The sequence below is a fragment of the Suricata suricatta genome, chromosome 12 (assembly GCF_006229205.1).
Source record: "Suricata suricatta isolate VVHF042 chromosome 12, meerkat_22Aug2017_6uvM2_HiC, whole genome shotgun sequence".
Taxonomy (NCBI): Eukaryota; Metazoa; Chordata; class Mammalia; order Carnivora; family Herpestidae; genus Suricata; species Suricata suricatta.
The window spans coordinates 36,301,414-36,313,606 of record NC_043711.1 but is presented as its reverse complement, the minus strand read 5'-3'; the positions used below and the strand labels follow the sequence as shown (position 1 = coordinate 36,313,606).

At 37.4% G+C, this 12,193-nt stretch overlaps 1 long non-coding RNA gene across 1 annotated transcript in view; it reads right to left on the bottom strand.

Annotated features, from left to right (window-relative positions):
• Positions 1 to 11,057, bottom strand: part of LOC115275317 — a 34,010-nt gene extending 22,953 nt beyond the window's left edge. The window contains exons 1-2 of the long non-coding RNA XR_003901484.1: positions 10,994 to 11,057; positions 9,825 to 9,888 (exon numbers count right to left, since the gene is read on the bottom strand). This is a non-coding gene — a long non-coding RNA (uncharacterized LOC115275317). The remainder of the gene's footprint in view (positions 1 to 9,824; positions 9,889 to 10,993) is intronic.
• Between the last annotated feature and the right edge of the window lie 1,136 nt (positions 11,058 to 12,193).

The window sequence follows — 12,193 nt, the reverse complement described above, 5'->3', positions numbered from 1 at the left end:
CTACATCAACATAGCTTCTTCTCCTCATCCTATTTATCCGAATTTGTTTCTTCTGTTTTTCTTTTTTTTGTTAAGTTTATTTATTGTAAGAAAGAGGAAATGGGGGAGGGGCAGAGAGAGGGACAGACAGACAGAGAGAGGATCCCAAGTAGGCTCTGTGGTGTCAGCACAGAGCCCAATGCAGGGTTTGAAATCAGGAACTGTGAGATCATGACCTGAGCCAAAGTCAGACACTTAACTGACTGAGCCAACCAGGCGCCCCTGATTTTGTTTCTTAATTCCTAATACTCATGGTATCTTTCATATCAATTCTAAACTTAATAAAAATGATCTTCCTGAATGTAACATGGGAAGGCTACATAAAATATTTTTGTTTTTAAGTTAACATTGTCTAATGCTAATAAGCTCTATATTCATTATTTCAATGAATAATTGAATAGACTAAAATTTCTTTTAAACTTTAAATAGTTTAACATAAACATCTACTGACATAATGATGAAACTGAAAGGAACTGATCTTATTTAATAAAATAACCAATGCCTATGGGTGTCTGATCTTACCACCCTTAGGGAGAAACATGAATATAGATGCAATGCACAGCTCTATATGCACATTCATCTATTCATTCCTTTACAAGTTACTGACTTCATTTAAGCCATTTACCCAAGGTCTTTCTACTAGTAAATAAAGGAGCTACTTCTCTTGATTTTCACATCAGCAGTCTATTTACTATGTGAAAGTAATTTTAACTGGGATCTGCAGAACCCCAGGTGGTTCCACATGCACTCTTATGGATGTACTAGGTACTGGTTAGGGTAACCAACCATCCCATTTTTTCTAAGAGTGATGGGTTTTGGAAAGATGTGGGACTTTCAGCACTAAAACTCAGAATATTCTGGGCAAATTGGAATGAAATGGTCATTCTAACTAGACAGCATGTGTTTGAATTCAATTATAGGAAGATCACCCAGATGATTCAGGATATATGTGTGTATACACACACATACAGATGTATATATCCATATATATCAATATTACTATTGGAATTATGCAAACAAAATTATTTGTAGCTTTAATCCTCTTTCCTACCATCTTTGTTTCCCCTTACCCCCAACTCTAGAGGAGCCAGAAGCAGAAGACTGAGTTGGGGGAAAAGTAGAGAAAGAACAGCCTCCATTTCCTTCCCCATTGCTGGTCAGTGAAATGCAAAGAAAGCCTAAACTCAAAAGAGCAGATCAGTTCTGAATTGAATGACAGACTGGACTTCTGAATTTTCCATCTCTGAAAATGATATTGCTGGAATATCTCAAAGTGACCAGAAAACTAATGGAATCTGCTTAACACAGCAGGTGGGAACAGAGAAAGGAATTCAGCAGATGTTTGAAGGCCGAGCTGGGCACAAAACAAAGCCCTTTCTTGGCTGTTCCCTACCAAAGCCAGCCTGCTTTAAAAAGTAGTTATGGGAATGCAAGTATCTCTTTGAATATTGATTTCAGTTCTTTTGGGTGACTTCCCAGAAGTGGAATTGCTGGATTATACGGTAGCTCTATTTTTAAGGTTTTGCAAAATCTCCATACTGTTTTCTATAGCAACTGCACCATCCCCACCAACAGTGCATATGTTCCAATTTCTCCACATTCTCATCAACATTTATTTTTTTAAATAATATCTATCCTAAAAGGTGTGAGGTGATATCTTATTATGATTTTGATTTGCAATTCCCTGATGATTAGTGACACTAAGCATCTTTCCATGTATCTGTGGGCTATTTTTATGCCTCCTTTTGCAGACTTGTCTATTCAATCTGATTATTTGGATATTTTTGCTATTGAGTTATGGGAGTTCCTTACATATTTTGGATATTAACCTCTTATCAAATATACAGCTTGCAGCAATATTCACAATATCCAAGATACTGGAACAACATAAATGTTGATCAGTGAATGGATTAAAAAAAAGAAAATATGATATATACATAAAATGGAATAGTATTCAGACTTTAAGAAGAAAGAAATCCAGGGATGCCTGGGTGGCTCAGTCAGTTCAGCATCTGACTCTTGGTTTTGGCTCAGGTCTTGAACTCATGAGTTTGTGGGACTGAGCCCCGCATAAGGCTCTGCATTGACAGTGCAAAGCCTGCCTGCTTGGGATTCTCTCTCTCTCTGTCCCCTACTTGTGCACTCTCACATGCTTTTTCTCTCTCTCAAAATATATAAACAAACATTTAAACAAAAAGAAGAAAGAGAAATGCTGCCATATGTGACAATATGGATGAACCTGGAGGATATTATGCTAAGTGAATATATCAGTCACAGAAAGAAAAATACTTCCTGATGTCATGTAAGGAATCAAAAATAGTCAAACTCCCAGAAACAGAAGGTGGAATGGTGGTTGTCAGGGGCTGGGAGAAGGGAGGAATGGGAACTTGCTGTTGGACAGTTACAAAGCTTCAGTTATATAAGATAAATAAATTTTATAAATCTGCAGTGCAACATGGTGTTTATTTTTAACAATACTGTAGTATGTACTTTAAAGCTTATTAAGAGCATTGGTCTCATTTCAAGTGTTGCTACCTCACTTAAAAAAAAGAAAAGGTAGTTATGAAAGAAGCAAAGGCTCCAGTGAATGATTTATATGTGGAAAAGGTGAGGCAGGAATCAGGGTTCTCAGTCTAAATGAGGAAGAAACTGGAGTAATGATGACATTTCAATGTGTTACGTAGTCCAAGGATATGGAGATGGAAGGTTTAAGTTCTAATGACATTGTATCACTTCCTGGTTGCAGGACCTTAGGAAAGTCATTTTAAGCCTCACTCCTGTATCTATGACATGAGCATGGTAATATCTACTGCATAAGGTTTTGGTGAGGGTAAAATATGACATGCATGCACAAGTGCTTTGTAAATATAAAGCACTATGGAGACATGAGATATTATTATTAGCAACAGAAAGAAAATCAAGAGCAAGAATCTCAGTAAGTCATAGACAGCTGGTTTTCTATGTGATCATTCTCAAATGATAAAGCACAAAGGAGTGGATTAATCCTTAGATAGTAGAAAATAAGACTGGAAGTCATAGTCAAGGTTGTTGATTTGTGGCTTTATTAAGTGAAGGACAGCCACAGTCAGGTATTTTGTACCACACTGAGCCCTCACTCCCTTGTTAAATTTTAGCTCATCCTTCTGATTTCAGATTAATGAGCACTTCCTCAGGGAAGCTTTCTCTGAACACCCTTCCCGCCTGCCAGAAAAAGTCCACCTCAACATAGTTGAAATGTCACATTTATTTTTTCAATTACTTGATTGATGCATCTCTCCACCCAATGCCAACTAGATAGCAAGCACCAAGGAGGAAGAAACCAGAACCATGGATGCTTATCTTTATAACCTTATCACTAAGCAGATTGACTGGTGTGGAGTAAATGGATACTGAAAACCTAAATGAATAAATGGATGATACATCGTGCCCTATCTGTCCTTACTGACTGCCTAATAAGGCTCCATACCATCTACCCTTGAATTTTGTAACTTTATGGTATCTGGCCTTTTATTGGATTTTAGGCTAATGTTGTGCCTCTCCAAATTGACTCTCTGCTCCTTAAAGACAGATGTTGGTTTGTCTCTATTTTGGTCACCCCACATTGCCCAGGATGTAGATGAACTCACAGGTGTGGCTCAGTAGGTACACAATGGGTCTTAGCCCATGAGTCCAACGGGGGGAGTGAGCTGCCATATTCTCCACCATCCTTGCCAACTGCACCCAGGGGAGCACTTAATTCTGAAATTGATGCCAACTGGATCTCTAATTAGAATAAATTATTCAGATTCTGACAAGGCCCTCACATGCAAATGGATCTATACAGTCCTTAGTCCAAAGGGTGTCAAAGTGCACCTCAGAGTCCCAGGGTTCACTGCAGAATTTCACAAGCTAAGCAGACAGAGATGAGTGGGAGCCAAAGGGGAGATTTTAAGTTTCTTCATCTTTTCTATAAGCCAGGCAGCTCTTCTCTGCTCAATACACGGGGGTTTCAGGTTAAGATTTTAGTCACCAAAAACAACTGCTCGATTCCCATCCTAACATTTTACGTAAGGGGGAATCACTCAGATAGCAGAGGGACTTGGTGACTGAAGAGTGAAAGCAGAATGCTATACCTGAGAAAACTACAGTGATAATCTCTTCCAAATGGAGTAGTTTCTATGTAATCTGAGGCTCACTTTTTATGAAGATAACAGTCCCCAAAGCCCTCTCTGTATCACATATTCTATGATCTGGCTGCTTTGGCAGTGTTATTAATAATATCATTACAAAGTATAATTTAATGGTCATCGGTAAATACTTGTTGAGTATGTCAGTATGTGAGCCCATAAAAGTGAATTCCCTCATGGGTGTGGGTTTAGGTGCATCTTGCATATAAGAAATCATACTATCATTAAGTTTGTGTACAGCCACACTTGTCAGCAGTAATCACAGCAGCATCGGTACCTGGCAGGACACAGAACAGACATTTCAGGGGAAATGGAAACATCTAAGACTTTTCAAAAACAGAATGATCTCTAGCCTTTGCACTTGCTATTCTGTGTATGCAGTGTCTGTTTTCATTGACAATGCTTTTTTTTTTCATTTTTTCTTTCTGGTTTCTTCATTGCATGTAAGTTCGTAATACTATTTTTCCATTTCATAATCTTATATGCTGAATCACTGAAAACATAAAATTAAACCACCAAAAGAGAAGGAACCTATTTTAGGTGCTATAAGACAGAGAATATAAAAAAAAATCTCCCAGGACAACAGACACTGTTTTTTCTTGAGAAGCAGTGTCATTAATCTAAGGAAGAAAAGATATTTTCCAGACCTAAATGCTCATAATTGAAAAAAACACATACACATGTGTGCACACACATGCACGCACACAAACACACACACACACACATCACACACACACACACAGCAATAGATCACTGAGAAAGAAGTTCAAAAATAATGGGGAAAAGCTGGTTAGCAAAAAGCATGAGTCTTACCATTTATTCAAAGGAAAAACATATTTAAAGGAAAAAAAAACTACCTCTCGCAAATCATTCTCAACCTCTTTTGGTCTCAATATTTTATGTTCTAAAATCTATTGATGACCCCACACAGCATTTGTTTATGAGAACTATATCTTTCAGTATTTGCTACAGTTAAAATTAAAACTCAAAATATATAGGGAACATTTATTAATTTAAATAACAATAAGATCATCACATTCACAACATATTTTTATGGAAAAATTAAAAAAAAAGCTTTAACCATTGAAAACCTGTCAGGCTCAGATTGGCAAATATACACTTTTCTGAAATTCTAAAAATGGTGGCATGAACCCTCAAATTTGCCATCGGCAACCAGTGATGGCAGTTGTTTTTCTTGAAATGACAAGCTAACTTCATTCATTTGAGAGAAAATGTCTGCCAAATGTCAAATACCAACAGTGTGCCAGTCAGTTGGTCTTTCAAGTAAAAATGGTGTTCAATGAAAAAAGCAGAGTTCTGCTCACAGCTCAAACAATTGCCAAACCGTATTTCCTCAAGATAACCATTAGACCATACTTGGTTTGCAACAGAAATATTTCATGTGTGTTTCTTATTTCTTCACACAAAATAATTAATTAACTAATAATGTTGCTGCCTCATCAAGGACAGTCCTAAGTGAAACTAGCATTGTTCTCTTAATACTGTAAATGCATAGTTTGAAGAATACAAAGACTCCTCATATGATTTGATTCTACTGACTTGGTTTGTACTAAAGCAGCATTATTTTTGCATTGGCAAAGTCAGTGGAAAAAACATATGGCATCTTGGTATTACTATGAAAATAGACTGACCTTCCAGACTCTGTGAAAGGGTCTTGGGGACCTCCAGGGGACTACAAGGATGATCAATTGTCTTAAATTCTTTCCCCCTTCCCTTTCTTTTCTGTGCTTCTGAGAAAAGCCAGGGTAAGCCTGGAGCCAAATAGTCATGGGCAACCACAGATAAATACAACACGTCTCCTATCCCCACAGACCCCAATCTCCTCAAAAGCCCCATGTCCTGGTAATACGCTTCCTTTCTCCTCCCTCCAACCCAGACCCCTGTCACTTGTAACAAAAAATCCCTAATCAAGCAGAGCATTCAAAAGACCCAAACCTGATCCTTCAGGTTTGATTCAATTCCATAGATTGTCCATAGTCCACTTAATCTACTATTTATACCTATAATCTATTAGCATTGATTAATTAATTGATCACTATGCCAACACTTATTCTCATTCTTATTCTTACATTCTGAAACATGTTTTGAGTATGTTTATTAGATTCAATTATATAAAATTTCTATTTTTGAGTGTCAAAATGGTTGAATAAAATCAGTTTCATGTAGTCCAACCTAATAACCAAAGCATTATTTTCTATTACGAGAAGGTAAAAGACAGAATATATCAGCTGAAAGAAAACATACTGCCCCCAAGTGATAGGATGGACATTTAATGACTTAAAATGTGTCTAAGTTGAAATAAACAAGGCAATCTTGGACCATGCTGGTTTTGCTCAAATTTTGAGCTCATGTGTTTTGTGTTTCCATGACCCTATATTGTTGAGAATAGATCTCCCATTGTTCCCATTGCTCCCATTGTCCTTTCATGTGGATATCTAATCTCTCACACATAGCATCCCACTCACTCCTCCCCAGTGAGAAATTTGAGATAAAGAACATGGATTTAATTGAACTGACCCACCCTTTCTCTTAAGGTGACAAGTTCTGGTCTATACCTCCAACTGTACCTTGTACAAGGGGAACCTCCTGGTGAAAGGAAGAGGCAAGCTGTTTACTGAAGCACTGTCTTTGGTAGAAATTTTTATAGTAACCAGAGGCTCACAGGAAATAATCAGACTATACCCACACACCCAAGGCATTTTCTGACTCCTCGATGTCTAGCTCTCTACATGGCAAGAAAAGAAAGATTAATTTTTGATTCTAGAAATCAACATGGTGTTGTTCACATTTACTCACCCCGTCAATAACATAATGCCTGGCACACAGCAGCCAATTAACAAATTTTTGTTGAATGAATGAATGCTTGCAAATATATAGCTTCTTAAAAATTAAACTCGGGGGGAGGGGAGGCGCCTGGGTGTTTCAGTCCGTTAAGTGTCCAACTTCAGTTCAGGTCATGATCTCACATTTGTGGGTTCGAGCCCTGCATGGGTTCTGTGCTGACAGCTCAGAGTTCAGAGCCTGTTTGAGACTCTGTGTCTCCCTTTCTCTCTGACCCTTCCCCACTCGTGCTCCATCTCTTTCTGTCTCAAAAATAAATAAACTATATTTTAAAAAAAAAGAATTAGACTCTGGGTTATCTATGCACAAAGCCCATGGAAAGAAGATTATATTTTATGTTAATGATGTTAAGGGAGTAGGAAATTACTGAAGGTTTTAAGCAGGAAGATGCATGATCAAATTCATGTTTAAAATGTTAATTAAATAACTGTGAAGACAAATGGAAATTTGTTTCTGGTGGAGATCCAGACAAGGCCAGGTGGTGGCGGGTTGGGGAGGAGAATGGCATAAGAGTCTATTACTACCTCATTACTTTTATGGTCTTCTTTCCAGAGATGAAATGGGGAGATGGGCATCCTACTGGATCTCCATAGCGGCTATTACTTTTGTGACCTGTTCTGGATCTCTGGCTGTTTGTTCCTGATACAATAAGGCCTCTCTGGGGCTTATAATGATGATGTCAATTATTTTCCTCAGAGAGAAAATAAAATGGACTGTGGAATTCTGTTGATGAGTTTTGGCTACTTGCTTCTCAGTGATAAAAAGCCTTCTACACATTATATGACTGGCAATTTAGACACTCTTTCATTGTCATTGTGGTCTAGTGATCATGGGTGTCAGCTGGGGACAAATCATTACTTGTCTTTGCCTTCTGTCTCAGAACTGCTATGTAAACAGGCTGATGGAATTTCCAGATATGGCAAGGGGACTTGAGGACCTGCTTTAAGGTTTTAAGGGTAATTTTACCTCTTACCACTCTCACCTAGAGAACAGATATCTTTACCCTTAAAAGACACAATTTTAGTAAAGGCCACATCATCTAGAACGTGGAAGGAGGAAGAGAGCCTAGTTAACCAGATGGGTTAATCTTGACTGTTTGGAGGATGACAGATCAGATCAACAAAAGCCCATCTTTAAAGTCAAATTGTAAGAAAAAGCTGAAGTTGGAATTAAAGCCAATAGTGACCAGGAGTAAATGTAAAACAGTTTGACATTGTCCCAAACTCATGAGGCTATGTGGTACAAATACAAAGGTAAAAAGGCAGCATAATAGCTATTAATGCTGTTTTCCACCACACTTCCTAAGACTTTGAACTTGAATTCCTGATGAAAATTCGTAGGGTTTAGATCATGCTGTAAGTGAGCACAGAAGTGAAACCACACCACCTTTCCAATCTCCAACACAACAGGACTAAGTGTTCTCCTTTACCAGAGTCACATTTATCAGAGAAATGTTTGCTTACAACTTCAGTTGTGCAACTTTTTTGCATGGATAACCCATAGAGTTAAATTCTTAAGAAGCTAAATATTTGGAAATGCTCGTTCATTCAACAAATGTTTGCTGAGTGACTGCTGGGTGCTAAGTTTACTATAGACTAAGTAAACAGATACTAACAAAACAGAATCTGTGACCTCAGGATTACAATAGATACAGGCATGTGCAGAATATAAAATTTCCATTGCTAAGCCAGATACAATGAGAACAATTTAACCTATCCAATTATTATACAGATGAGAAAACCGAGGCCTAAGGGGTTACTTTCCTAGCATCACATACATAGTAGACAACAGCATCAGAGGTGATAATAAGCACCATTAATCTTTACTAAGTACTACCTATGTACAAAGTTCCTAATAAGAAAGTTCTTGGCATGAGTTGCTTTCATAAATTTTTACATAATTTTTTCTGAGATAAGCATTATGTTCATCTTAATTTTCTATACAAGACTGAGATATAAGTTCATAGGCCTGGGAAATCATTGAGCTAAGGCTTATTTCTAGGCAGGATGATTTGAGGAATTCCTAATCACTATTATACTGTAAAAATATGCCATCTCAGCAACATACTCCCTTATCACCAGCTAAAGTTGAACATCTACTAATATCCACAAAACAAAGAGAATTTAGCCAATGTATAAAGAGATGGTAATATAGAAACCATCTGTTTGCTTGCATTAAAGCCAGGGGTGGCCATGAAAAAATAAAATAGCTTTGAGATTTCCAAAATGTATCTTAAATCTTGGTCACTGGTATATCAGATTTTTAAGGAGGAATTATGCATGATGTTAGAAAATGATTATTCTTAACAATAGAGGTTGAAAAGAAGTAAGTTCCTTCACTTTACCAGAAATCTCCCAAGAAGACCTTGAAATTTGATAACTTTCAGGTCCATTAAAACTTGGATTTGTTGCTACCTTACCCATAAAGAAGCGTGCCAGAAGAGAGTTAACTTTGGTTTGACATTTACCATGAGATTTTGGGTAATCCATCTCTTCTAACCCTTACTTCCATATCTACTAAATGGATATATACAATCTTGACATCATATGGTTGCTGGGAGAATAAGAGTGGCCATGTTCATATAGCAAGAAAGATCATTGTTACATGCTACCTCTTATACCTCTATTTCCTTGAGGATAGCTATTATCTGCAATAACAAAACTTCAACACACAGTGGCTAAAATGACTAAGGGTCCATCTTTCTTGATTAGTACATCTAGAAAGAGTCTCAGAGATGGCATGGAGATCCAAACTCACTGAATCTTTCTCTTCAGCCTTCCTTAGTGTAGACTCCATTCTTCATGGTCTCACAATGGCTGCTCTATTCCAGATATTGTGTATGCATTTCAGGAAGAAAAAAGGAGAAGGTAACATGAGGTATGCCAGCTAAATTCACCTCCTTATATCAGGAAAAATACTATTATTTCTAGAAATTCCACCATGTAAGGAGAGAGTTAATTTGTATTGGATCATAATCATTCTATTATTATTTCAAGGATGCCCAGGACCATGCCAGAAACCATGGTGCTGACCCTTGGACAAGAAAGTGATAAAACACACTGGCTAATGGTTTATAATATTATGTTTAAAGTCCAAAACTCCCCAGAAGGCATGCTATACCAGCTTCTCTATACTGTTTATTGCAAACATGTAGATTGATAGGCTGCACTGATTTACCTGGTTTTATAGTTACTTGTTACTTGTCCATTAGGGTATTAAAAAAACTCAGTAAACTTGTGCCTTGGCTTCCCTGAGAAGAATCTATCTCACATGTATCTTGGTAGTTTATTATCTGGTGAGGAAGTACGTCCTCCAAGACTGAGAAACTGTGCCTAGGTATCTCAAACCTCCATAATGTTTGCCTATGCTTTATTTCTCCTGCTATATTGTATCTTAGGCCATCATTCTACACACATATGTGTATATATATTTATAGAGATATGCTATATATCTTTAAATATATCTATATATCTGATATATAGAACAGATGTATTTATAAGATAGATACTGTTAATATATCTAGATTGCTGGGAGAATATATATACCTAGATATGTCTATCTAAATATATCATATATTTATATGATATTTATTTATATATATGGTCTCTATTTATGTATTACACATACACACACACATACACACACACTTATGAGTTGTATTAATTATCCAACCCTGTATAAATGTTGCAACCATCCAGTTATATCTCACTAATAAGAAGTGAATCCCATGACAATCTGAGCTCTAGGGGATCTTGGGTAGTGAGAATTTTTAACTCATAACAGTTCTAAAACAAAAGTGGATGTTCTATACACATGGAAGTCATTTACTTAGTACAAACTTTTGTTAACATCAAAATTGTAGATTGTGAGGCCCCATCCCCAGAGTTTCTGATTCAGTGAGTCTGGGATGGGGCCTGGGAATTTACATTTTTATCATCTTCCCAGGTGATGCTGTTGCTGCTGGTCCAGGGATTATACTTTTGAGCACCATTTGCCTAGCAGAACAAAAAAAAGGATGGGATTAGTTTTGTTTGGTCTTTGACAGATTCTACTGGGTTGATTTTATGGTCCAAGCAAAGCAGAAAATAAATGAAGAAACCAATATTAAACCTGAATGGGGCTTATTTCCATTTTCCTGGGAAAAATACCACATAAACATCAGTCTATTTCATTGGCTTTATTTGGTACAGGGACCAGAAGTGTGCTAATGAAGAGGCTGGCTATTCGGCCAAGGATTTTTAAACCCATCTCAGCAGTGACAAGCAAGCCACTTGTGCCAACTGCCATAGAAGGAACACAGAGGGAAAATGACAGATGAATCCTAGGGATGGCCAGTTCTTAAAATGCCATTTTCAACTGCAAAAATATGACTAGAGAGACCGTGCATTCCAGAAGCTGCCAAGCAGTAGCAACAGGAAGGAGAGGAGAAAAGCTGAGAACTGAAGCCCATAGCTTCATATTACAAGCCTTCATTTATTCAGCATGAGGTTTGTGTTCTGTCATGGGAAGGAAATCTGGGGTTTTCTGACAAGCCATTGGAGAAAAACATTAGACCTAGCCTGGCTTGAGGGATACATGACTTACCGCTTCTCTCATAAATTCTAATGACCTATTTCCCTAAGTCTTTTTTGATAACGGTCCATAATTCCTTATCCACAATTCTGAAATCCAAACTCTCTGAAAACCAAGAGTTTGTAATCCCTTTGTGGTAAAACCTGACCTGATTACATTTGGCAGGAAAGCCTGATGTAATCTGACATAAAACTATTCATAGTCTTTAAATTTTCTTACTTGGCATGAACAATTCTCTCCCTGCAGAAAGATTAACACACTTGATTATAAAGTCGTGCTCAGACATGCTAGGGAGATTTTACACAATCAATGAAATATGCATCCTGTTACCTTTCAAAAGAAGAAAAATCCTGAATTACAAAATGGATATGGTCCCAGGAGTTTTTAATATGGCATTACGGAGCTGACCTTTGCTTTGTCTGATCATGCTGTTCCCATTTTTGATGAATCTTTCTGTCACAGCCTTGTCCAGATCTCATTCCCCCGGGGGCACTTTTTCAATACATCCAGATGTTCTCGAGTTTCCTAGCAACTGGAGATGTGATACCACTAGT